At 37.6% G+C, this 27,407-nt stretch overlaps 1 long non-coding RNA gene across 2 annotated transcripts in view; it reads right to left on the bottom strand.

Moving 5' to 3' along the window:
* The window catches only part of LOC128784823 (uncharacterized), a 106,097-nt gene extending 90,236 nt beyond the window's left edge, over positions 1-15,861 (bottom strand). Inside the window, exons 1-3 of one of the 2 annotated variants that reach the window (XR_008429633.1) lie at positions 15,702-15,861; positions 15,332-15,369; positions 7,794-7,921 (exon numbers count right to left, since the gene is read on the bottom strand). This is a non-coding gene — a long non-coding RNA (uncharacterized LOC128784823). Of the gene's footprint in view, positions 1-7,793; positions 7,922-15,331; positions 15,370-15,701 lie in introns of those variants that run through there. The other variant, XR_008429634.1, reaches the window with a different exon arrangement.
* Positions 15,862-27,407: the final 11,546 nt, after the last annotated feature.

The following is a 27,407-nucleotide window of genomic DNA, read 5'->3' on the forward strand; positions in this document are numbered from 1 at the left end:
TCAGAGAAAATTAGACCTAGAAGCCCAAGCAGAGTGATAGCTAGAAACAGTTGTGAGGGAACCTCTGAAACCCCACAGTTAATCTGAGTGGATAAGAGAGGTGTACTACTGGAAGATGTGGGAGGCAAGATATGACTACGGGGTCTTCATGATTTTGAGCAACATGGGATTTAGACAGAAAGAATCAGCCTGATGGAAGACAGTTGAGGTGGAAATAGGGTCCAAGCTGTTCACTTGGTGTTTGCTGAGTAGTCCCAGTTAGGCTGAGTGATCTGCAGCATAGAATAGGGTTCCAAGGGTTTTAAGGGTTCTCCAAACTCATGGAACCTCCAGTTCTCTGCCTAATTTTAAGTACTTGAAAGACAAGTGAAGGTTAGGAGAATAAGAAGAGAAACAAAATTTCTAAGAGTAAATTCTGTTACTAGGTAACTTAACCTGCTTTCAAGGTAAATTAATCTCTGCTGTTGGTTACAGCTGAAGTTGGGAGAGACTAAGCATCAGCACACCTCTCATATGCATGGAAGATGTGTCTTGGACTTTGTAAAGAAGTTAAACTTTACTGGCATTGTAAGTTTCTAAGAAGAAAAAAATAATGGTTCTAAATCCTAGAAGAAGGAGGTGTTTCTGCAACTACTTTATGGAATGAGAGTGATGACACCTTGGTGAACCTAGGGAAAGATACTTGACGGAAAGACAATGAGTTAGCAAGCCAAGTGGAGGTCCATGATTCATTCTATCAGAGTAGAAACCAGTTACTCAGGAACATAAGGAGGACTAGGACTCGGGGACTCTGAGTAACATCTTATCTTGCTATGATGCTGACAACCAAATCATGAGGACAGAGGGGCAGAAAAAGAATTTGACAAAACAAAACCAAAAAAGCCTGGAAAAGGGACTAACTCCTCTTGTTCATCCACTTTCAGGTTGAGGTTGGGGTTTTTGTTTGTTTTTGGTTTTCTGTTTTTTTGTTTACTGTTGTTTGCTTTTTGTTTTTTTTTTTTTTTTTTTTTTTTTTTTTTTTTTGTTTTTTTTTGGGGGGGGGTTTGGGGGCTTTTTCTTTTTTTTTTATCTTTTATCTTTCTTTTCTGTTGCTAGTTTGCTTCCATTCGCATCATAGTGCATATCGAAAGACCAAGCTTAAATAGATTATTTGACTGATATTTTTCAATTTCTCTGCCAACTAAACTTGCTATGAAAGATAATGGCCTTCTTGAAAAACTGCTTTTTCAGGCCTCCGACAGGAGCTCCTGTGAAATTGAGAGAGGTCAAAAGAAGTCAGCTGCCATTTTCACTCCCATTTTTTATGGAAATGGGCAACAGATTGGTGAAGACATTGCAAAGGCTCTAAGGCAATCACTCTTTCAATTTGTCCAATATTAGTTTCAATAAGAACTGAGAAGAGAAACAATTGCCAGCAGCCCCTACTTGATTTGTTAAGACTCACTCTTGTCCACTTCAAATCACCTTTGACATTTACGAGCTCAACTTTGCAAACATCATTTGAGTATTATTATTTTATCTGATGCCTCTGTTATGCCAGTGGCTAGGATACCATCATGCATAGGTATCAAGAACACCACTGCTTCTTATGTCTCCACTTTGTGCAAAACAAGGAAGCTTTTGCTGTTGTAAACACACTAAACACCTCTAGTGTTACAAATGCATGGTATAGGAGTTTGGTAAAATTTACATGTATATATCTGAAGTCAGTTTGGAAAAAAGGAAGACGGAATTTGGCAGACACTCCTACTAACTAGCATACTGATAGCAAACTAGCTTTTCCCTGCACCTACATTCTCTTATGCAGAAAACAGTTTTTTTTAGAACCCATAGGGCGTATCAAGAAAGTAATGGAGATAATAATATTAAAATAAATATAGGTTTTTACTCTTTGCAGCATGCCACAGGTTGCATACCCACAGTTCTGCAGAGTCACAGGAACAAGAAATAGGATAAAACCACGCCTAACAAGAGAACAATGATATCAACAAATATTCCTAGGACACAAATGCTCGGTGTGATTTACTCAGTACCAGTAGAGTGCATGCAATTTAGGTGTTGCATGTCTGGGTCAGAGAGTTTGAGATAGTGTCCAAAAAAGAGAAAAAGATATTATCACTGTGGGAAGGGGCATGTTCAGTAACTCGTGCAGTTACAGAAAAGATGCCCCTTTGCCTGAAGACAAAATTGTACAGCAAGTGCATTCTGCCTAAGGTCTTCTGAAAGGCTGAAATTATGGGACTGTCAAAGGAAAGGGAAATTAATTGGAACACAAATGGTAGAAAAGTGGAATGGGGAATGCTGAAGGCCACTTGTAGAGACCAGAATGGCTATGTGAGTTTGGAAACATATACTATATCTGCAATAAATTCTGTATCAGGATACAGAGAGAACCAGGACAGCTTTTGCCATGTGGGACCGACCCCAGGCAGGCTATGGCTTATGCAGTCTCAAATAAAATTTAAAAAGAAGAAATAAATCCAAGGAAATAAAGTTATTATTTTCCTGAGAGTTTGCACATATCTGGGGGAGAATAATGTTTTTGGGAATGCTCCCAGGTAAGGGAAAACTTGCTGATAATGGAGTTAAGCTGGACTGAACAAAATTTCTGTAGTATCCTGTTTGTAGCTCCTTTTTAAAATCTTGCTTGCCTCATAAGTATCTAGTAAAAATAACCTTCAGGCATTCTGGGAACGTACTCTTGGAATTACTTTAACATAGGTTCCTACTTGTGTGTTTGAAGAAATATTTAAAAGTTTATTGAAATACTGCAATGTAAAGAGTAAATAAATACGAAATTTGTAGAGCTAATAGTAAAAAAAAGAAGTGAAATCTTTCCCCTTCCTTTTTGACTTGCGTACAGACTAACACATGTTCTAAGGAATAAACCATCAAATATCCTCTATATGTAAGCTGTCTCTCATTGGTTGCAAGTAAGCCACAAAATTTCTATTGACTGCACTGTGGAAGGATCAATGCCACTGACACCTTGATATTTGCTCCCACTTTCCATTTACTTTTCACTTGTGACTTTAAAATATAAGTGACAATGAAGCATTGTCTCTATGGTATATAAATGGGAGCTTATTTCCTGCATTTACTCTGGTTTTCCTAAGGGAAAGGGGATTTACAGTTAATAACAAATCCCGTTCCACATTTGGATTATTCCTGTGTACAGTAAAAACTCCTTGAATTTCAAATAATGCCAATTTCCATCTCAGCTGGAGAGGCGGTGGGGACCCTGGTGCGTGCTTTTTATCTCAGAACTGTAAGTGCTGTGGTTGAGGACTTGGCCACAAATAATCCCATGTGTCACCAAGGCTAGTGATAAGCAAATGCTTGTGGAGAGGCCTTTGCTCCCTAATCTTCACAGACCCGTCACCCTGCACTATGACAGTCTCCACAGCAGGTGAGTCGTGGTGATCGGCACAAGGCACAGCAGGTCCTGCTATCCCGCTCTTTGCTCCCTGGGCTGTTCTGTGCACAAGTAGCATGGAAATGTTCACCACCCTTGATTGCTATCAGTAATGGATGGGCATATGGAAAATGATCTAACTGATTACCAACTCTGTCTCTAACACTGTTTTATCAGTTTTATCAGCAACTTGCAGAAGGAGTCCAGCAGACAATACTAAACGTACACCCCAACGTTACATAACTAAAATCTTCATAGAAAGGGAGATACAAAATAAACAGAAACACATCTTTCATTTTTTTTAGGAATATGTTTCTTACAAAAGTTTTTTGTTTTCTAATAAAGGAAAATGAATGAGAGGATCATACTGAAACTGGAGCAAACAAAGGTTGTTAAAACTGTGAAAAACTCAGCAGCAGAGGTATTGTTTAGTTTATTTACTGCTATATTCCCTCATTTAATTGTTTTGCCAGGTTTCTTTCTGGTACATCCATTATTACACTGTACTAATATACATTTAATCCTAGTACAACTAATTATATTTTCCCTTTAACCAGTATCTTACTCTCTGCCAACAGAATTAAACTTAATGAAATATATCAATATTGAAGACAGAAATGATCGCAGTTGCTTTGCCTACAAAATAATTATAACCGCTAAAGATCACTCATGTAACGTTCCAGTGGTAATGTCTAGAGAAAGGGAACAGCACAGTAGTGATATTCAAACAGGAGCCCCGCACCCCCTCAACCCTGGAACCACTAATAACTTCAGCTGGAACAATTGACAGAGGGGAAATGAATCATTCCCTTTGACAAGAACAAAACCATATTAAAATGTAATAGTTTATTAAACAACTGACTTCAGAAGTTAAATTACTAAATTGTATCTCCATGGGTTTTAAGAAGCACTGTCTGATCACAGTAATGGATTGCCTACAAACTTTTATCTTAGCCATCGCCTCCAGAGTTGATGTATTTAATTATTTAAACATTGTATTAATGAAACATGTTATACTGGTAAGAAAACTACTTTTATCACAGCACATGAAAGAAAAAAAATATGTGGTTTACACTGCACAACTGCATTTGCACCCCGTTGCAAATAGCAAAAAGCATCCTCTCCTTGATCCTCTCTTTCCAGCTGCTACGCAGAAGCAATTTAGTGGCTGCCATTGTTCTTGATTCTGACTTGATTAAAAAAAAATAGAAACCATTTAAAACATTTTGATGCACCTGTTGTGCTGCATTATGGCCCACTGTGATTTCAATTTATGTCACACGAGAACATGCCACTAAAGCACCAGATTGCACCATGTGCAGAAACCCTAGCAGTGCTGGAAATTGATGTCACAGCACATTTTACAATGCATATCTGCTCACATAATGCATTGAATACATAAATTAAGATTAAAAAGAAAAGGAAAAAGAAATTAGTCATGGCACAAATGAGGTTAGACAGAATCATTCTGGTTTGTACATGTGTCCTTTTGAAGCTGGAAACCTCTGCTGCAGAATGAAGACCTCTCTCATTTGAGCTGTTGAAAACCCAGTAGCAATAGCAGATTACCAATTTTTTTTGGTGGATCAGCCACAAGAGGGAAGTAAGACAGAAGTGGGTTTCAGGTGTTTGCTGACATCAGAGTGATACTGTAAACTAAGAAAACTTGGAAAAAATCCATGTTCTGAATCTGGTAGGACCTAAAGATGGATAGTTCTGCTTATCTCTGCTCAGTGTTGAAGCCTCTCCCTCAGGATCTTTTCTGGTCCTATCTTCTCCAGCTGCTATCCTGTCTTTCTCCTTGACTAACACTCCCAAGAGGGATAAAGAATTTGGCAAAGTGCGCTGGAGTACATTGAAAGACCAAAACTTAGGTACTTAAATGGAAAATGCAGAAATGAACAAAATATTAATCATATGAGCTTACAGTTAAGCACCTTTGAGAGCCCTTAAGAAGAGAGACTTGGCTTGAAAATCTGCACTATGAACACACTCATTGAATAATCATGTTTTGTGGAAGAAGAATTCAAATGCATTGCAGGATCCTGTACAGAGGAATCCAGCAATGCTTTTTCTTTTCACAAGGTGCAAGAAGAAATATACCTTTGCAAAGAACATTTTCAAGACCTGCAACCTCTTCATTGGAAAAACGACAACAATAATATTTCTCTTCTTTAGACTTGTATCACAAATTTTAATAATTACAAAATCCCGCAAGAAGTGCTTGGAGAGCATTTAAAATGCTAAAAATGTTAAAAAGCCATTCCTTAACTGCCTAAACAGTGTCTTAAAAATCCAACTGCTATTAGTAGCAACCCTTTACAGCCAGAAGAGCAGATGCACTGTGGATTAAACCAAATAAGAGACCTTTTTCTCAAGGAAGAAAGAACATAACCACCATTTGAGTTCTGCTTGCAAACCAGGAACATTTCCAGTGATGTGCTGTCTACTTTTGACTACTGTCCTTAAAAACAGATGTGAAATATTTGGAGACCAGACGTCAGAAGAGAATGAGAATGGCCAAAAAGCAAGACCTCTGAATGAAAATTGAGGGCATTGTAGTTATTCTATCTAAAAGTAAAGAAGAATGAGCAAGAAATAATAGAAGCTGAGAGATATGTAAGAGAAAGTGAATAATCTGTATGACAAGCCCAATGTGGATAGGACAAGAAATAATAGCTTTGAGTCATAGCAAGAGGGATTTAGGTTAAACATTAGGAAAAATGTAATTGTAAGGAAAGTTAAGCACTAGGGAAGAACACTCACCTCACCTGAGGAGATTGTGGGATCTCCACCGCTGGGAGATTTCAAAGACAACTCATGCAGATATCTTTTGGGCACATTCAAGGTCCTGCTATTTAGATGGACTAACTGATGAAGAAAGTCCTGTTTCCTGTGTTTCTAAGTTGTTCTATATAATATGAATAGATAGCGAGAAATTGTTTGTGTGAGAGCTACAGAGACCAGCCACTAATGAAAGCCATTAATGAAAAGCAAGTTTAATGGACCTTCCAAAAATATGCACCCTCATTTCAGTGTGGGGAGGTGATATGCTATTGCTGAGGGAATCCTGTTTGACTGACAGGAAAAGGACCAGGAAATTAATTCTCCCTGGAAATTTCCTTCTGTGAAGTAGCCAAGCCCTCTGGATGACTTTCCCAGGATTGTTCTCCTTCTACTTACAAGCATCTGCTAGGAAGTTGCTCAGTGCAAACTGAATAGATGGGATGCTGGTGAATTTGTGCTCCAGGAGGACAGGAAGGAACCTGAAATCTCAGAGGAGGGGTTCTGTGCTTTGACAAACCAGTTATTGAGAGTTTGCATTGTGGACTTCTTTCTGGCTTGAAAGACAAACAGTGCTTTGAATTCTTCTGCAGACTGAAGCAGAGATTATGGGGATGGAAAACAGCCAAGAGAAAGGAATTTTTCAGGAAAGCATGCCTTATGGGAGACTCGTACTCAGTCAAGACTTCCACTTATCTTTAATGCCCTGCGCCTGCCACATGGCATGGCTCGTGTGTTATAGTTTCTCTCTTTCTATGAATAAACCTGGGCTAGAGGAAGAGCTTCAACTAAGATTTACCTATTCCTTGCAGGAAAATTGTGATTTGCCTCGGAGATCAAAGAAGTCAGGCTACCATGGCAGAGAGGGTATGTGGTCCATGTCTGACATAACAAGTTTGTCTAGGATCACTGGGTCTACAGATCATAGTGCTATACAGGTCGCCTGTGCATAACAAGGGGCTGTTTTTCCAAGATTTCTATGTGGTAGCTCGTTGCTTTATCTTTATGAATTGTGAATGCCTTGAAATACTGACAAAATCATTACTGTCCATGAGTTTTGCTTAGAACAGGAGAACATATCAGTCATTTTGCAGGGTTGGGGATTCAAATTTTTTAAATGCATAATGGATTTTCAAAGAACGTGACTATCAAAGGCATCATTGGGCACTGTGGAGAGAAAACCTAGGCAAAAAAAAGTAGGTTAGGATCAATGAAAACCAACGTGTATAAATATATCTAGAGCTGAGATACTGGTGAGGACCAGCAGAGGATTAGGAGATAATGAGCTTTTTGATGAAAGTAGTGTGAAGGATATTCTGTTGTCTCATATGAAGGTAGAATACAACCAGAGAATCAGGGGAAACTGAAAATATTGGAGGAAATCTGCATCTCTACTCAAGGAAATTAGGTAAGATTGCCCTATTCTAGGGTTGCAAACAAAATTGACAGACTTTCCAGAATCTTGACTCAGGAAGGTGCTTTTATTACAATACTAATTTCAGGAACCACTCCATGATAAGAGAATCTTTCTTGGTTTCTAATGTGCTTTTGGAAACTCTGAGAGCAAACTGACATGAAATCCACTCCACCCACGTGAAGTAATGAATGTTGATTTCATGAGCCTCATGCTGCAACCGCACCTGTGGTTCTTGTGCTTAGCAGAACCGCTCAAGGACTTGTCTCTTTCCTCTTTCTTCTTTAATTGCATCCTTCTTAGATAACCTGAAGCAAAGATGAGAAAGATTCACAGAAAGAAGCAGAAGGGTGAGCAGAAGATCTCTCTTTTGATCAGAAAATGCACAAGTGATATAGAGAAGAGGTGAATTTCAGAGAGGTGTTTGTGAATCTCTGGTTCAAGTGGATTCCCAAATACTCGTGTTCCCGTAGGCCGGCAGCCTTTGAGGACTGGCCAAAACAAGTGCAGTATAACCTTTGATGCAAACCTGGTAGAAAGACTGCACAAAATTCTGTCCCCTTAATCATATGAGAAGTTAGAGCAAAAAGTTTCCCTTCACTAGATTTCTTTTATTTTAACACACATAATCAATTCTATCTCCCAAGGCTTTTTGTCTCTGCTTTGTTTTGGGACCCTTTTCATGACTGTTTCTCTCATTTCCTCCTATTCTCCTAGTTCACTTCCTCCTTCACTGAAGCAAAAACCAGCCCATTTTAAACAACTTACAACCCCTACTTTTCCCACTAGAAAACTGCACACCACATTCATCATGGGCTGCGGTTAGACATTTGGGGGCAGAGTTTACTTGAATGCCTTTTAACATAATGGGTAGGGAAGGTAGGGTTTTGGAAGATTAGGATCCTGTTTGTCAGTGTACCACAATACTGCTGCTTGCGTTGTGACTGCAAGAGAACTAGGAGTCACCCAGCAATGAGGATCTGAGGCCAGATTATTGACAGCTGCCTCTAGAGCATTTTGCTCTTTGTGTTCCAGCGAGTAAATAGCATTTTGGGTATCTGCTGACGGCCAGTCCTTCATTCGGGAGAGCGGAGGTGTGATATTACACTTCTGCTTTATCCAACTTGTCCTCCAAGTGGTAAATATGTGTGTGGGGGTATGCACATATGTAAAGAAAACTTAAATAATATATGAAGGAATTACAAAATCCTAGATGCCATAATCTTACTTATTAAAGAAAAAAAGAAAAGAAAAAAAAACAAAACCAAAAAACTCCTCCTACATATGGGCAGATAAACAGTACTGCACTTCAAAATACTCCTGGGATAAAGAAAGGCCTGCTGGTCTTAAATACCCTAAGAAACTTACACTGCTATGAAGCAGTGAATTTCAGGACTTCAGCCAGATCAGCTACTCATAATATTCTTCAGCTTTGCCAACATATTATGATATGACAAAACACCTGTAAATCATGATGTAACAATGTACCCTGGGCTATACTCCATTCCAAAAACTTTCAATAGCCAATATATCAAACATATAGCATACAACGTGTCTGAGTGTTAGGAAATGAAGTGCAATTTTCCCTCTGCTCTTAAAAGTGAGGAAGTATTCATCCTCCTCCTGCCCTACCTTTGTCCTGTCCCCTTCAGATCTCCTGCGTCTCAGAGGTTCCCACAACTCTCTCTGGCTTCAGTTATCTTTAATCAACCAATTCCAGCAACACTTTTTAATCCAAACTCAAAAGAGATCAGCCAAATTAGAATGGTGTTAAAGTCAGTGAAATTAGATGGACTTTATGTTTAAGACACAGTGTGGTTTGTGCTAAAAAAGCAATATTTATGTCCAAGAAAATAATAAAATTATTTAAAATTTTTTTTTCTTTTGCTGCCTGGACATATATTTTTCCTCATTGAAATTATTTGACAGGGGCAGCTAAAGAATATTGTATTCACACTGTAAAAGGAGGATTTGACAATGTATAGTATTTAGCAGCATTAGGGTAAGATAGGGATATTTCTCTGGGAAACACCATTTCTTACTGAACACTTAATGTTGCCTTTGAAACCAGAAGGTAAATCGATGCATTGGTCTCACAGCATTCCAATATCAGATACAGATGCATCTTAAAATATCACCATAATATCATTCTTCCTATACTTTCTAAGGAGTCTTGTCCCCTGAATTGTCTATAAACTGTCCTCTTAACCCTTTAATATAAATATTCTCCCCAAATTCTCAAAGGTATTATGTAGAGAAAAGTACTTATTAGAATAACATGGCAGGCCTGGCTAGAGCTGAGAAAACCAAGAAATTCACAGCTGAGATTGAAACTTCATCTTTGAGACACCCCGTTGTGCTTTGTTGCATTTTAATAAGTGTTCATATGACCCTCTGCCAGTTAATTATGGGGATCTTTAGAATTTTGTTCTGGCCCCCTTGCTCTTCACTACTGATGTGCTTCTTTCACTTCTATTTTTAGGGACCTTAAGGTGAGTTATCATTCTTAACCTGCTAACACCCAGATCTATTTTGCCAGTTTAGCTGATCCTACTAAAACATCTTTTAGTCTTTTTGTCTTACCTCCCTAAAGTGCAAATTTGGACTTCAACTGAATGTCTTAATTAAAAAAAAAAAAAAAAGAGAGCGAGAAGAATCGCAGAAAATCAGATCCCTTCTCTCCCCCTCAACCCACTAAAAATAGCTCCAAGGTTTCAGTTCTATTAGATAAAAATCTATTTATAATTTACAGTATGACCAAAAGAACTGAGACAGTGTTAGATCTTATTTAGCCATATCCTTTAGAGGAATTATTGGGTAATATTTTTTGTTTTGTTTTGTTGTGATGGTTGGTTTACTTTGGATTTCCCATTTGAAAAAAAGGAGAGATTGTAAGAATACTGTAAATATTCCGGTGGCTTTTCCTCTCTTGTTCCCATTTTAAGGTGCAAAAATCACCTTTTGGTACCTACACAGAAGTAAGAACACTACACATACCTAGGCAAATTTTTATTCAGGGGAGAGAGAAGAAAAACAACCAACCAACCAACCAACCAGCCAACCAAAGAAACCTATGGAAGAAAATGTTTCTTAGTACCTCCTGTTGCTGCTTTCTTCATCAAGATTTTGTGGGTTACTTCTGGAAGAAACATGTATTGCAAAAGGAATTAATTTCCTCTGAAATGTAGTCTGTCACCCATGAGGAAATATTGCTCTGCTTGATGAAGTAAAGGAACCTGAGGAGGGGGCAGAAGTAAAACTAGACATCATTAATGAACAGCTAAAATTCTGATTATTTGGAGGTTCCTAGATAAAATGAGGACAGAGACAATTTTTTGAAACACTGTAGACAAACATTGATATTGTTATACATGTCTGATACAACCATCTGAATCTTCTGAGATTTGTCCATCACTAGAAAAAGTTAATGAATACTCTTTTAGTAGTGGAATTTTCCCATTGAATGCAAATAATTTCAAAAGTTTATTTTCAGAATGTTTCATGCTTGTTTTTGTCAGACAGCTGGTGGATGGAGAGGGTTTCAAAAATAAAGAAAATTATATACAATGAATTACCAATTGCAGTAGACACTAGGAGATTAAATGTATTTTTATTGTGAGGACATAATGCTGCTGTAACCTAACCTTCTCCACCCCCATCGAGTAAAGAACACTTAATGAAGGAGAGGATTCTTCTATTAATCTGTAATCCATTTCTGGTCTATATAACACCCATTAGACATTCACTAGTAATTTCTTCCATCTAACCCTTATTTTGTAGACAAAAATATTCTTTCAAGGTTTAATAAGAAAAGACTGATAAATAGTTGACTAATACACATTTTCTATTTTATTTTTAATGTAATCAGTAACATTTGACACATTTATATTCCCAGTTACATGGGAGGCCATTATACATTTTTGTTTAGAAAATCTTTCAAGATGTGCATTGCCAGCATATCTGTTTTTTGAATATCTGTCAAAATGTACTTCTTAGAAGCAGTTTACCTGGGTGTAGCTTTTTTCTGAGAAGGTCATCCCAGTGGTGGAAATCCCAGTGGTGTGTATAGGTTAGAAATAACATGATTTTCTGGTCCATGTTTTCCTACAGTTTCCAAACTTTCTTCTCTCCCTACTCAGGAAATATTAGATTTCTCAGTAGCTGCTGGGCTAAGCTTTCATTCTGCCTCTACTCCTAAAAAAACTTAATGTCAGCTTGTTGTCTCTGTTGTTTTAGCTTTGGTCCAAAGCTCATTTTTAATTTACACTCAGACATTTGATCGGCTTCTGAGATTGTTTTATTAAATTTTTATTTAAAACAATAATTATAGGAAGAATACCTTCTGTAGTAGAGAATACATCCTTAAAGCTAAGAAAGCCCTGCTCTGCTTTTTTGTGAACAAGAAATGCAACTTTCTGTAAGCCTGAAACATTTTCAAATGAAGGGCGAAGCAATGGCATTAATTTTTTTAACATTTTGTTACTTTGGTGAACTTCATCAGTAAGTCTGTGATTAACTTTTCTCTTAAAAAAAAAAAAGATCTAGCTTTGAGTTTAGCTTTTATTATATCTAAGGAGATTGGGTAAAAATATCCCAAGAGTAAAGAAATTCTGCTCCTTAACCCTATACGACTGTGAGCACAATGGTTTCCTATGCTCATACTTGCTGACAGGATATTACTGCTTTCCTTTGATATATAATTTTATAGTATCTGCTGCTAGTCAATTGCCCTTTGAGATGCAATTTTATAGTATCTTCTCCCAGTTTTTTAGACGTTTTTTATTGGTGTTGGTCAAATCAGGTGTATAAAGCAAGAAATCAGTATGAGGAGTTTTAGTTCAATGAGAATGAGCTGCCTATTAATTCTGCTGGCAGGTTCCAAGTCCAGTGTTATGACAGAATTCTGCCACCTTTTTCCCCAAGTTTGTTAGTTAGTTTTCGCTCGGCCAAAGGGCTACTATCAAAACTTTAGGTCCTGATCTTGTAGTCAGATTTTCATGTGTGATCCTACTGACCTCAGCCAGTTTTTAAGCAGATACTAACATTGGACAACCATGAACTGGTTCCAGAATTTCCTGAGACAATCAGCTGTGAAGTTTCTGAGAAACTCAGATAGGCTGGAGATCAGCAAATGCACAGGTCATACAGGATTTTGTCACAGTAGCAACACTTGTCCATGCGACATTGAAGGGTCCCAGGATCTTTGGACAGAGTCCTTCATCCCTCTCTCTCTCATTCTCTGGATTTGTACAAAGACATTTATACATATATATATATGTACGTAGCATCGTGGAGCCAATTTGCATACATGTATATGTAAAATAAATCTATTACATGCCCGAGAACTTGGTTTTTGGTTCGGTTTGCTTTGGTTTATTGGGTTTGGTTTGTTTGGTTGTTGTTGTTTTTTTTTTTTGTTTTTTTTTTTTTTTTTTGTTTTTTTTTTTTTTTCCCAATTATAGTGAATTACAGATAGGTTATAGAAGAAAGAGCTCCAAGAAGTCCACTGACAGCAACCTTATATGTCTATGAAAGAATGAAGTCTTTGTTTCTAGACTTTGGGCTGATATTTTTACATTTTTCTTTCTGTGGAAGTGATAAATGCAAAACTAGCTTCCAAAACCCACTCACTTCTTTTAGTTATCCAGAACATGACTGCAAGATATAGCTCTAATAAACCAATCTAAAAAAGGAACTCTGATTTCCTAAGAGCACCAGAATAAAGTTTGCATGAATTCCTGGTTAAATACAACAGTTAGATAATTAATAAAAAAGCTATCCAGAACAGTAAGCACATTCTGGAGTTAAGATTACTTTATCATAATGAATATCACTAGTATAAAAAGTAGTACATCCCCACAAATAAAGACACAATACTTCTGTTAATGTCCCTAAATATTTCACATAAAAAATGTCATATATTTGCAACTCATACATATGTAAACATTTAATTAATCTATTTTTAATTTCAATTCAGCTATCATCATAATGTAAAATACTCTGTGGAACAAAAATCTTGCCAGAACTCTGAGTTCTGACATAAATAAACTGGGAAATTCTGTCATAAAATACTGATTTTAGCTTCTCTTAAATCTTGTATTTATTTGTTAAAATGAAATTATGGTAAATATAAAGTTGGAACTCATTTTTGTAAACTCTGATTAACATGCAGAAGTGGTAACCTGGAAAACTTCCCAATCATACCTGAGGGGTGAAGCAGGAGGATTAGAGATACTGAGTGAAATCCCACAGAACTGATATATTTTTAAAAAGCTGTAGCTCTTGTTTCTTATAAATTTAGCTGCTTTGTAGTTTCTCTACAACCTCAATTTTTTTAAAGAAAATGTGACATCACTACAGATAGCTTCTTTAAGTTTTTCCTGACCTCCCTTTGACTTTATAAATATCTCTGAATAACAAAACATGCAGGGCTGGATCCTGCCAGGTACAGAAAATCCTGCAGTGGTTTATCAAGGTGAATGGATGTAGCTGAAACTCAGCTTTGGCATACCCTCCCTTACATGGAGGCCAATGAGTAAACTTATTTTTACCTCTTTTCCTCCAAACTTTGGTTGGATCTGCCTTCATTCCCCAACTCACATATTTTTTTTTTTTTTTTTTTTAATTTTTATTTTTCTTTTTTTTTAATTTTTTAATTAACCAAGCTAGGAAGAAAGAGAATTCTCAAGTCACAAAACTCTGCCATGCAAGGATATGTGTGGTTTTGCCATAGGCCTGCATCCTTGGTCATTTTGCAGATTCAGAAACTAGTGAAAGGTGTGGAGTTGAAGTAACCTATAAAAGGTGGGAAGAAAAGTTGCTCAGCTATGCAGAGAGTGTTGCAATTGACCATCTACATTCCATAAGACTTTGCTGAATAACTTGCTGTTACTAATATCACCCAGCACAAAGTCATGTTGCACACAAAAATCATAATTTTGTGTTTGTAAATCACCATGAAAATATAAATTTGCATATGATGTCAGTACTCTATAAAACATGCTAGTTTTTAATTTTTATTTTGTTAAGAATTGAATTTTTCTTTGGAGTTATAATTCTAGTCTACCTTACTAAGAAAACAGGACATTATCCATATTAAAAAAAACTGTAAGCAAAACTAAAATCTGTCCTTTGTTTGAGGTAAATTTTATGCTAATTTTATTTCACATTAAAAACTTTCCCCCCCCCCCCAAAAAATAATCACAGACAGGGGATAGCACAGCTTTATCAGAGAAATAAACTTTTGAGGAGTAAGTTTGTATCATAAGGAGTCTTTCAGAGGCCCTTGTGCCCTGTCTAAAAGATGGTCCAGAGGCTAAAACAGAGGTCACCCCCCAGTGCCAGCACCTCCTCCGTTATGATGGAGCATGCAGCAGCAAGGAAAGTTCTGTACATTCTCTCTTGTAATGCAAACTGGCTGTGAGATAAATACTAATATTTAGATAAAGAAATATTTACTGATATTCCCCATGCCAAACACTGCAGCTGTAACTGCAAGGCACGTGAAGATGGCAAAGCAGCCAGACCCCTTCTTAAGAGTGTTTTTATTTTTTTTCCTACTAACTGTAGTGCGTGACTGCTTTTCTGCCTAAACATCTCTAAAGGGCTATGAAAACTGAAGTCCTTCAAAGCTGTTAAATGTTTCCTGAGATTCACAATAAAATTCTGCATTACAGATCTCCTAGTAAAATCTCTGAAGCACTGCAAGCGGTACTTACATAATTTTCTGTTAAGTCAGTATTTGTGTATTCAACACCTAGAAAATAAAGAAAGTGAATGTGGATAGGGAAGGGAAAAAACAAAGGCGAAGGGGGAAGGGGGCGGGAGAGAAGGGGTGGGGGGGGAATAGACAAACCCTACCCTGAAACAGCCATGCAGCTATTAAACATATGCCAAAGTAAACAATAGTGTGAGGGTCTGCCATAGCTTTGCCCTGCAGGTAGACGGCAGGCGGCACAGAAGGAAAGCAAATGGCAAGGAAAAGAGAAAGACAGTACAGGATGTGGATGAGATGCCGAACCCTGAGAGCATGAACGGGCTGATTGTGATCCTCAAGTCACACCATCAGCCATGCAAAACAGGACATACCTTTCTGGCTTGCTGGTTCTGTCGGCTGAAACAAAGCAGTCCCATTCTCAGCAGGAGGCCAAATCAAAATGAAATTTTATTTAGTCTGCACTGTCCCCAGATTGGGTTTCAGAATGACTGCTTTAGGAGATAGCATGGATGTGGCTGATGCATGCTTTGCATATGAAACTGCAATAGAGGAGGAAAAAAAAAAAATCTACATAATCAAAAAAATCTGTGCCGTGTGGATTGCAAAAACCCCTGGACGTCAGTGAAGCAGCTACAAAGGATGTTTTAAAAAATGACCTTCCTGAAAAAAATAAATGCACATTTGTGCTTTGCAATACTATTTTCAATAAATACCTAATAGATCACTTTGCATGCAATTATTCAGAAGCTGCCCTGAGAGACTGAAATATCAAATAATTTTTCTGTCTTTTTTTTTGTTATAATCATGGAACAGAATTACAGTTTGGAAACAAATGCAGAGAAAATGTATATCTCAAGAGGATTTCTGTGTCTTGCAGTGGCTGGGAGTGATTTCACCTCAAAATCCTCGTCAATTTAATTTTTAAGTCCCTGTTTCCTAGAGTACCTAAAGAAAGGCCTACTACAGTAAAGAACATCTCCTTTTTTGTATCACTGATCTAATGCATTCCACCTTGCACTTTTAAAAAGGGACCCATTCTTTGATTAGACACACTTAATTTTACAGACTATTAATAAATAAAAAAGATCATCAACTGATCACACAGTATTTTCATTAGAAGTTAGAAATAACTTACAAAGGCAAGGACTAGTCTGCAGAAAATGCAGGGCACACACCGTGTAATGCCTTTGTTGTTAGTTATGCTGCAAATGAGATTTTCAAATAGGATTTGCAGAGGCAGGGCAGTGATCAGCACAGTGCAACATCCAGGAAAGGGAAGTTGAGCACAGTATTCTGTGAAACAAGGGGGCAGAAGGGAGCCTGTTTGTAGATACATATTATTATCCATAGAAAACACTTATCACTGCTTGATTTTGCTACACCAGCTACTTGGAAGTAGGTGATACCAATAATTTTGTAAGTGCACATCTGTGTGGGAATGTGTGTTTCTATTTATCTGTGTGCAGGGCATGTAAGCCTGTACTCTGTGCACACGCTTGATGCTTACACTGTAAAGGAGAAGCAAAAGGCAGCACAAACAATACATGTTTTCAGCTGACAGATATTTCTCTGCTGGGACAAGCAGTGCTAATTCTGCACTCTATATAGATTATGGACAGCTAAAGAACGGGATGGAAAAAAAACCCCAAAAACCCCAAATACCATAGAATCTTTCAGAATGAAAAAATGCAAGATCCCAAATAAGAAATATAGATAAAAACTTGCAGGAATAATGAGATACAGTGCAAATCATTCACACAATGTGCTTTCATACTGCGATGACGGAAGCCACTGACAACAATGCAACCACGTGCAGATAGTCCTTGGAGAAACAGTCGAGCAAATTTTGTAATTCTATCTTCTGTGCTTTGCAGCCTGAGTTTGAAACCTGTTGGAACAAAATGTGCAAAAATATTGATGTTTTAAAAATTAAGCATTGGACGTCATGGAAGGTAACTTTATAATGAGTTCTCCTACTGCTATTTAAAGCTAGAAATCCATAAGGAGCGCAGTGAAAAATATAACATTTGTTCTCCTTATGTCTTAGAACAACTGTTTTTATATTTGTAATCATCCTAACTGTTGTTCCAAACAAGATATTCAGATAGTCCCTAGCCTCATGCTGTATCTTATTTATTCTGGTGCATATCTTATAGCAAAGCTTCATCTGTATTGAATTAATTTGATTTTTTGAGCATTATTATTTTTATAAATGTTGCTTTTCTTCCACTCACAGAACTTCCCACTTTAGGGAAAAAGCAAGATGTGATTGTTTTAAAAATAGAAGACCAAATACATAGCTAGTATTCCCAAAATTCAATGCACCTGGCATTCACTTTATACCTAATAAGCATCCGTGAATATGCAAATGTTCAATGTCTCTAGTAACCTCATTAATTTATTCCTCAGGCAATCAAAGAATGTGAACCAGTCCTCTGCTACTAATACTGGAAGTGGTACGCTGCTCAGCATTGCTAGAATAATCTGAAAGCACATTCTGCATATTGAAAAACTGTTTCATCTTTCTTCCTTCCTTTGCCACTGTAATTCAAACAAAGACTTCCTACCTCAGTTTACATAGCTGACAGCAAAAGTTGAAAAATGCCAAAAAATAATTAAGATATATATATATATTATCTCTGTGTCTCTCCCTCTGTCTCTCTCTACATATATATATATATATATATATATATATATAAACATATACATATATATGTATCCATGTGCACACATGCACGCTGGGAAGATAAATAGTTTAAAGAGATCTCAACAGAATTCCAGTTTGAAAACCACCTGAGTTTTCTTATTTATTTGTTTGGAAAAGGGGAAGCTTGGGCAGGATGGAGGAGTGAGGGAAAAATGACCTGCCTCCTACTCTGCAGAGCAGCTGAATAATCTTTTCCTTTGCCCACATTAAAAGCCCTGAATAATGTTTATAAAATGTTAGGGAATCCCGGTAGGTTTCCTATTTAACAAGCCATGTATGACAAATCACAGTGTAATGTACTACGTTCTTAATCTTTAATTAGAATGTGAATATCTGTGCGAGAACGCAGTTAACTTTGACACATTAAATCTTCTGGTTAAAGTGCCTTACAGGAAGTGCAAAGATGAAACACTGCAACAATCTACTGCCTCTCTCCATTCACCCAGACAGTTGGGGAAGGATGATAACATCTTGTAATACCTGCTCTGTAGTAATTAATCGCTGTGGTATTTAGGACCATTCAAGTAGACAAATATGACAGAGACAGGGACAATTAGGAACCTTGTTCAAGCTACATTAACTTTTCCAGCTATTACAACACAGCAGCTCAAGTTTGCTTGTAAAAGCTGCAGAGGGATTGTTATGCATTAGCCGTGCGATTATTAATGAAAGAAAAGGAGAATTGTGTTTATTGTAGTTTGAAAATTGCAAATAAATTTCAATTATCTGCTATGTCATTTTGTTAAACATGCATTCTGGAAATGCCTTTGTACTCTAAATCATGAGCTACTTAGAGCAAACTAATACTAGAAAGCCTTTGGGAGATACAAAGTCAATATTTTTGTTGAACTGGCCTTCTTTCTCGTTGAAACCAGAGACAGACAGAGCTATCTGAAGATATTTCAGACAGTTAGTGAACCCCACAGACACTGGCACTCATCCTGACTCTGTGTACCAACAGGCAGTCAGATCAGACTTTGACACATCACTGGTGGAATGTGAGTTCTGCTCCACAAGAATAAGAAAGCTCAGCTCCCTTACTGATGGCACGCATAAAGTGCACACAGATAGATAAACAAACAGCGGTGGGAGGAGAAAGCCCTTCAGAAAGTCCTTTGCATCTTTCCCATTATTGCCACAGTCATCACCTGGAAAGACAGAATGAAACTCAGGGAAAACCTTTGGGACTTGGTATGGATTACATATTGTAAAGGTTACACACTCTGCTTCACTTTACTATCAATAAGGAGCAGTAAATGCATTGCAGCGTATAAAGTTTATATTTTAACTATATGTTTGAGGCAGCATGATTTGCCATTGCTGTTTGGTACTGCATGAACACATATCAGTTCTCAATATTAAAGGAGGATGGTCAGAAAACAACAGAACTGGGCAAACATTGCAAAGACTTTGGCATGAATATTCACTTGGTGTCTATTTTCTTAAAAAAAATTTAAAAAAGAAATCACCTAAACCTGCGGCCCTTTTATGTTCACTTTATATGAATATTTGAACTAGAGTTTCTTAGCAGCATGAATGCTTTCAGAAAGCTAATTTGAAAGTCATACGTGCAAGTGTTTGTGGAAAATGAATTCTAAATTTGCATGTGCAAATATTTGCTCTGGGTATGCTGTCGTCTTCCCCCAGTCAGGGAGCAGCAGCGCTGCCACGTGTCTCACCCCACCAATCCTTCCCAAGGAACCCAGCTTGAGTTTCAAATATTGTGTCAAATTTGCCCAGTGAACTTGTTTATGATTGAGCCCCAAAGTAGAAAAAAAGAGAAGTGTTAAAAGTGTATGAAATGTACTTGAACAACAAATGTTTGCAGCGATGGGAGATGCGTAGCTGGGTATTTCAAAAGCAGGAACAGAGGCACACTGGCACAGAACAGAGTTTGTTAGCAAGTGTTTGCTCACTTTTGGTATGACGACTTTTACCTCCTCTCTCCTTCCACAGGGTAAAAAACAAAACTGAGGGGTAAAAATACCAGTCAGGACAGGGAAACATGTTGTACCAATATTCTCAGTTTATGGTCAATCTATTGAAATATTACCCAACAAATTCAAAACATTTGTGAGACTTGAAGTGCTTTTTGAAGGAGTAAGACAGGACTCCACCATTTATTAGAAGATGGATTTTTTTATTTTCAATTTTGGTAGTTGCAAAGTACATTGCCTCACACATGCCATTTCCTGCAGCCTACATCATTGTAGTCTAGAAATAAGAAGAAAAGCCAGCTTAACCCAGCAGAAATCTGCATCCCCACCCCAGAATCCGTTGTCACAAAATGAAGGAGGGAGGGGGCTGGGGTGGGGGGGGAAGGGAGGAAAACAGCTCAGTGCACAGCAACAATTCCTCCTCTCAGCTGAGCTGCAATGATGTCAGCTTTCTGATTACAAACTGCTTATTTATGCTTCAACAGCTGCCAAGAGCAGCAAATAAGTGGCTAAAAGAGTGTCTAGACCAGGCATTCAGGCCTCTATTGTTTGCTGGTTGTTACCTGGTTGACAGCGATGGGTACAGCTGCCTGGTGTGAAAGAGAGCAAGGGATGGGGAGGCAGTGATTGACAGAAGGGCCCTCGGGGTCAGGCACAGCCAGCCCCGATGGCCCCATGGCTTTATGTTTCCCGGTCTAAAGGGAAAGCCATGGCTCTGCCTAGAGGTTGGAGGTGAAAGGAAATGTTTGAGGGTAATGAAAAAAATCCTTTAGCCAAATTTGTGATCATGAACAGTTACTCTGGGGAATTTAAGACCAAGTGTGCGGCAGTTTTCTGTATATACAGAAATTGTTATTGGGAACCACCACAGGAATAATAATGTGTTACATGTACATGGGTGAAAATGTATCTTTGTGCAGTCCTTCACATATGAAAGACTTAAAACTGCTGGTGGCTTTATTTTTTTATTTAAGTTAAAACTGATAATGCTGCTAAAACCTGGTACTATGCACGATGCAGAAATTCATTCTGCTTCAGGGCTAGCTTTAAAAGCATTCCCAAGCTTTTCTGAAAAATATTCAGGTGGTTGGGAGGGAAAAATAGATATTCAGATTACACAATCATCTATAAAAATCTCTCATATACTTAGTGAGTTTTGCTCTATACATTTATTTTTTGGAGAGACAGTGGCTCTAAAAACAACTCAGTGGGAACAGCTGGACAGTGAGCAGGCTGACCAAAAACCATAAACACCCTTTTTGAGTCGATATAGAGATGTCCTCAGTCTGGTTTTGATCTCATAAATGTTAGTGTGGTCCAGGCATAATCCTGCTGAAGTCAAAGAAGTGACATTGATCCAAGCCAACTGCAATCACTGGCAGGCTGACTGAATTTCTCACCTCCCACCCCACGGTGGGCTACTGTTCAGCAAAAAAGACAAAATGTCTCAGAAGTTTTAAATGGATGAAGCCAATGAATTGTTTTTAATAGAACAACAAAACCAGATTCAAAAGTCTTTGAACAGTATGCAAAAATGTAGATACAGTATACCCTGGGAAAAAAAGATGAAATCTTTATGCTCACTAGCAGGTCTATGACTATCTATGTCCAAATACATGAAGATTAAGTTGCTTGGGCAGTCATGGGCAGAATTAATCTTACTTTCCTCTTTGGCATTTTCTGACACCAGTCCCATGCCAAAGAAAAAAGTTGATTTTCAGAGCTTGTTACATATGACAGAATTATTAAATGTTTTATGACCATATGGTATGATTTTTTACAGTAGTTTTTGAAATAGATTGTAATTAACAAGTGAGTAACCTTTCTCAGTGAAAGATAAGAAAACACTATAAAATAGTCTGGATGTCAGTAGTGGCTAGAGAGGTAAAAGTACAGCAGAGCACCTGAGTAGCAGAAGCTTAGTTTTGCTATACAGTTGGCTTTCTACATATCTGATGCAAAAGCTGTAACTGAAATGAAATCATGTTAAATTAGCTGTAAAAAATAAGTTGATTTAATTAAGCACAGAAAGACTTATTAGATATAATAAAATGTTAAAAAGTCAAATGATGTGCAGTTACATTTCAGCTAACACAGCTCAACAAATCCACTAAATTTATTCCTTTCAATAATGATCTGTTTTGAGCATTTAATTAGATAAATAATATTTAATCACTTCAGCAAATTTGAACTAGAAAAATTCCTTGTCATCAGAGGTGACTAATCCTTGCTAATATCCACCTTTAAAGAAAAAGTAAAACTAGATGATCTTCCGGAACAGTAAAGAGTATGAGGTACAAATGTGTCTCTAGGCCTCATTAAAAAAACAAGGTTTGCTAAACAAACTATTATTTACAGTGAGAAGTGTGCATATTTTACTGGGAAGGAGCATTCACATGTTTGCCTCTTTTCAGCATCAGGCACTATAAGTAGATGATAAGAAAAGATATTCAATAGATGTCCTATAATTCATCATAATACTGTTTCATTTAATAACTACTTTGCTGAAGTGATTGGCATGATTACAGGAAAATTACTTCAAATTATCCATCTCTTATCTAGCATCTAAGATGTCCTAAACTTGCATGAGAGTTAGCATAATGGGACCTATTAATTACTAATTCTGCAAGTCCTTCACTACTTAAATATCCTTTCTGCCAGGTGTGCTGTGTAATGCAAATAAAGGAATAGAAGCCAAAATGATCACTTTCCAAGACAGTGTCACTGAAAGTTTAATAAATGAAATACCAAGTGCAAAAGTTTGTTCCACCCACCAATTGAAAATATCTAGATATTAATATATTTTCTCTTTATTTCTCTCCTCCTCATATGTGTATACATTTGCAGGGGTGCATACAGGTATAAAAATAAGTACATGAACAGTATGTGGTATACATTGTATTTGTTTCTACTCAGAGCTATGAATGTGCAAGGCTGCTACAAAAGATGGGCCAAGAACATAGTCTCTGCCCTAAAAAGCACCTTTTAATCTCAAAACCCTATACATCAAATGCTATCTGCTCAACAAAATTTACTCCTATGAGTAAACACTTTGAAGAAAAGAAGCATTATCTGGTAAGGGCAGAGAAGTTGACCAAGATGAGCAGAAGCCATATTTGTCCCCTCTCCAGTTTAGATTTAAAAGCCAGTGTAAATTAGAGCAGCAGCCTTATACTTGCACCCTTGACTTTCTAAAAACCCTGATGTAAACCATCATGGCAGAAAACAGGGATAGGTCCTTCCTATCATTCTTTCCAGCCCACCTGTGACATGCCCATAATTCAAAGGGTGGCTATGCTGCTGTTTAAAGCCACCTAAGATGGAAAATGTTCCCTAAGGGCCTGATTCTTCAGTATCTTACATCTCTGAAGCAAACTGTGCAAAGTAGGTCCATGCAGTTACAATATCTGGTTGGTGCTGCTCTGAACTTCCATTGCAGAAGCATAGCTATGAAAAATCTTGCTTTAATTTCTTTATAGAATCCAACTTCAAGTTCATGAACAACTGTCTTCTCTCTCTCTTTTATTTGCTAGTTTTTGTATCACAGTGCCTTAAGTTCTATTAATTATATTTGTGATGTTGAATTAAGTGTACAGAAAATGTGGGACAGGAAACAAAGAAAAACAAAAAACAACCCCCTAAACCAAATGGTAAAAAGCATGTAGAGACCCCAGAAAAAATCAATTGTTACTGATATATGGCAAGGGACCAAGCCTAAAGGCTCTGGACTTTCTGACAAAATCTGTCTTGAAATACAGCGCTGAAAAGGAAGGTGAGTTACACAAGTAAATTTCAGGGAGGAAACAAAATACTGCACTTCTAACACTCCATTTACCAGAAAATGTAGAACAAAACAATCTCATCTACCATACACAGAAAATCTAAAAGGGAAAGAAAGATATTCTTGAACCATACCTGATAAACTGTTGGAAGGCTTTTTACTATATTCTGTAAAAGAAATACTTGTAATTGTTTCTAAATGTACAAATGGTCTCAATGAACTAGGAGACCCATCATGAGGCAACATTTCTGTGAGAACATTACCTTTATAAGGGCTCCTATCTGTTAGGAATAGAGACTGATACTGAATTTTATGCTTTCATTCTGAGTGACCACAATCAGCTTATGGAATGCTGCAACTATAACACCTGAATACATGACAAACAAGCCTAATCCTCAATCCCCTTGCTTTTTACAAGTGAAAACTTTCAAATTTCTACTGTTCATCTTTTTACTTCAAGGCAACAGAGTCTTTGAGAGTCACAATAACTTTTCATTACACAGTCACTACTGAAATGGTATGAAGTCTTCTGTGACTGGTAGGCTTCCATGGAGCCACTCTGGTTGTCCTGTAATAACATAAACACAATACTGCCAAACCAGGGGTGCCACAGTTTGCAAGGGACTTTGTCAAAACTCTACTACTGTACTACTTTATGCATTCATACTTATTTACTCTGTGAACTAAACTGATGGTTATTTATGATTTTAAATTCTGCAACTATTAATAAGGACTCTGGTATTAGAGAACAATATTCCTCCACCCCAAAAGTTAGGATTCTGTAATAAACAAAGTATTTGTAAGAAATTCCCCTGCATTGCCAGGTGCAATTATATCTGTTTTTTCATACATGACATTCTAAAAGTCTGTTAGCTGGTCAGTAGATCTGGTTTTCAGTGCTGGCTGTCAGCCCTGTTGTAAAATAAACATGCAAGCAGTTGTTGAAACATCATGAACACCATGGTCATTGCAAGCTTTGCAGAGCTCCCATGGCCAGAAATCCCTTCCTTCCCCAGTACGTTCCACATGGGCAAAGGTGCCTTCTAAACTAGTCTGTGAATCATGTAAAGCAATCTTCTAAATCACCTGTTGAAAATACATTGTGCCTTCCACCTCAGCTCACTGAAACCAGAGATCTATCATATTTCTACACTGTTGAACAAGGTGGAGAAGTGATGGCTTCTAGAGAATCACCCCAATTTTTGCCTAACAAAATAAGATACAAGAATTCCCAACCAGAAGCCCTTGAACAGCATTATATCTTCCTTGGCTTTTTAGGAACTTAAAATTGTGCCAACATAATAGTGATTCAAGCTAGGGATCTTTTCTTCTTCTTTTTTTTTTTTTTTTTCCTCTTCAGTGTATCTCCACATTTTGTAGACCATGTATGTAACAAACCCACAGAATTTGCTTCATGTAATTTCCTTTACTACTTTACCTTAAAAAACCTTACAAAAAACAATGCATAAGGGATGCAGCAGGATGAAAACAGAATTTGAAAAGTAATAATTAAAGCCAGTACCAATTCATACTGTTAACTAATAATAAGGGGTATGCCTGAGAAAGCAAACTGATTCAGAAGAAATTACTCAGATCTTTTATTTTTGGACCTATCTGCTTCTTTCTGCTGGTAGCCTGAAATTACCATATTCTGAGTGCTTTAAATTTAATTTAATATTACAGAATACAAAAAATCTCCACTGAAGTTTCTTGACTAATTGTCCCAGGTAACACAACCTAGAATCAAGTGTCCACATGGAATACTGGAATGGAATGATGATGAGAAATACCTTCAGTTAATTGTTCCTAACTAGAAAGCAATTTTGAAAAGTCTTCTTTGTTTTACAGTCTTGTCTAAGGGCTTAGAGAGTCTTCTCCAATGGATCAATCAGAGGACAGGGACAACAAGAGGAAACAATGCTGGGAAAACATCAAGCCCACTGACTGGGTAAAACAAGTAAAACGATTCTTTGTGAATCCTTATAGCAAAACTATGGGGCCAAATTCACTGAACATTGGTATCAGCTTCTGCTGATGTTTGAAGAAAATCCAACCAGGAAAAGAGTGTCTTGGTGGGAGGTGTCACTGATATACTTGTGGTTCTCAATGCTTGTCATATCAGCTGGACTACAGCCTTATAAGAGAACATAACACAAGTTTCTTTGCCACTTGAGCTAAACAGTCTGGATTTCTAGTTGAATATCTGGGAGGTGAGTCCTTTGTAAGTCAGTTTGGGGGAGGATACTCAACACATACAAAGACTAATTGGCAGCAAGTAGTGTTGGTAACTCCTACACTCTTGAATAACTTAGGCTTCCAGCCAGTTCTGCTACTGCAGGAACTTAAGGACTTTGAGATGCCCTTGATACCTACAAATTCTTTTCTTTCTTTCTTTCTTTCTTTTTCTTTCTTTCTTTCTTTCTTTCTTTCTTTCTTTCTTTCTTTCTTTCTTTCTTTCTTTCTTTCTTTCTTTCTTCTTTCTTTCTTTCTTCTCTTTCTTTCTTTCTTTCTTCTTTCTTTCTTTCTTCTCTTTCTTCTCTTTCTCTCTTTCTATCTTTCTCTCTTTCTTTCTTTCTCTCTTTCTCTCTCTTCTCTCTTTCTCTCTTTCTCTCTCTTTCTCTCTCTCTCTCTTTCTCTCTCTCTTTCTCTCTTTCTCTCTCTTCTCTCTTTCTTTCTCTTTCTTTCTCTCTTTCTCTCTCTCTTTCTCTCTTTCTCTCTCTTCTCTCTCTTCTCTCTTTCTCTCTTTCTCTCTCTCTTCTCTCTCTTCTCTCTCTTCTCTCTCTTTCTCTCTTTCTCTCTTTCTCTCTCTTCTCTCTTTCTCTCTTTCTCTCTTTCTTTCTTTCTCTTTCTTTCTCTTTCTTTCTTTCTCTTCTTTCTCTCTTTCTCTCTTTCTTTCTCTTTCTTTCTCTCTTTCTTTCTCTCTTTCTTTCTCTCTTTCTCTCTCTTTCTTTCTCTCTTTCTTTCTTTCTTTCTTCCGCAACTTCCTTCCTTCCGCAACTACCTTCTGCAACTTCCTTCCGCAACTTCCGCAACTTCCACAACTTCCTTCCACAACTTCCTTCCACAACTCCCTTCCACAACTCCCTTCCTTCCTCTCTTCCTCTCTTCCTCTCTTTACTTACACTCTAAAAGCTCAGTGCAGGTTACTGGGAGGCCTGTGAAAAACAACGGGGCTGCTTTGCTAGACGCATTGATGGCAGAGGATCTTGCGCATGAAGGGATTGGACTTGATGACCCACTGAGCCCATTGGCCTATAAAAGGGCATCAGCAAGAAGCCTGGTGGAATCAGGATAGCAGTAGATACATCTCTAAGAAAAAGCAGCAGCCTTAACTACTGCAGGTAGTGGAAGTGCATCTCCACCCCTCCAAACAGTTTGAGCTCATATTGCACACGTGGAGTACAGACCCCAAGAGCAGTGTCTCTGTTGTGGGAACAGGGACATGTCCTCATGCAAAGACCTGCCCTTGTGGCTAGACATTTCCTAGTGTAAATCAGCATAAGGTTTGTTGAATGAACAAAACTCCTCTTCCCTGCCCTGTGGTTTCTACATGAGGCAAGTGAGCTCCCACTTGGGGTGCACTATGGAGTGCTCCCTTCTGTGGGAAAGAGATGGCCAAAAAGCACTACCGTGGCCAGGAAAGATGAGTGAC

The sequence above is a fragment of the Vidua chalybeata genome, chromosome 2 (assembly GCF_026979565.1).
Source record: "Vidua chalybeata isolate OUT-0048 chromosome 2, bVidCha1 merged haplotype, whole genome shotgun sequence".
In the NCBI taxonomy this organism is placed as follows: Eukaryota; Metazoa; Chordata; class Aves; order Passeriformes; family Viduidae; genus Vidua; species Vidua chalybeata.